Here is a 1,181-nt window from a genome sequence, read left to right on the forward strand (position 1 = left end):
AGACATCAGCTCCCAACATTGAGCCATCTCTGCAATCTAAGGCAGAATGAAAATGAAAAGGCAAGGGACTTCATTCGCAGATGGAGAGAGACTTGCAACAAAATGAGGGATCCTATATCAGAAAGGCATGCTTTATCATTGATCCTCAATAATTTTTCACAACCTCTGAGAGGATTAATTTCTACCTCACCGTCCAAATCTTTTGTTGAACTCATTGAGCGAGCAGAATGGCTCGAGCTGAGCGTGGAGAATGGAGTCTATGAAGGCTTCACATTTTCCAAGAATAACCCTCAAGGTGAACAAAAGAAGAAGGCTCACTTCACTTTTGCGGCCAAATCTTTCAATAATAACAAAGGCGACAAGAATGATCATGGCAACAATCTAGAGAGAATCAAAAAGCAAAAGGGGAAGGACATCAACAGTGATAAACCTTTTCAATCCAGCCCTCAGCATCAAAAGAAAGATCAGGAAAAATCAAAGCGCAAGGACTGGAGAACTGATCGAGAATTCACCCCTCTGGATCAGACACTCGAGAGTATCTTCGAGTATATGCTTGAGAAAGACCTTGTCCGGTTGCCTAAAGCCAATGATCCTCCAGCAATTATGGGCAGATTCAAGGAACAATTTTGCAAATTTCATCAAGCAGTAGGGCACGATACAGAAAACTGCTTCGTCCTTAAGAACATTGTTCAAGACTGCATTGACAAGAAGCTCATCGTTGAAGATGAAAAGGAGGACTAGTCATCCTGACTAAGATTTTTTTTCACAATCATTCAAGAAGATGACAATGCCAACGACTTCCCTATTTCGCATCTTGCTTTTTCAAAAGAATAATGTAACCCCATTCTCTTTCCTTGATTTTATAGCATCAATAAAGTCATCAATTTTTTTTTCAATAGCTTGGCGCCATCTTATTTACTTTCTCTTCCTTTTCATAATGTCTCTCTTGTGAGGAATGATCTTGAGGACATCTATCAATCAAGAAGCTTGTCGCCTTATTCATCAATTATCCTTCTTTTATTCAAAATTTTTTCCCTAGTTACACTGGGGCATTTTTTTGGAAAATTTATATTTACCTCAAAACATCCTATATGCAGGCAGGATAAACCATTCTCTCATTTTGCATATATATGCACTAATTTGCATCAATTTGCATTCATTTGCACTTCATTTGCATTTCA

The sequence above is a fragment of the Nuphar pumila genome, chromosome 14, assembly GCF_984573655.1.
Source record: "Nuphar pumila chromosome 14, dmNupPumi1.hap1.1, whole genome shotgun sequence".
NCBI classification, from domain to species: Eukaryota; Viridiplantae; Streptophyta; class Magnoliopsida; order Nymphaeales; family Nymphaeaceae; genus Nuphar; species Nuphar pumila.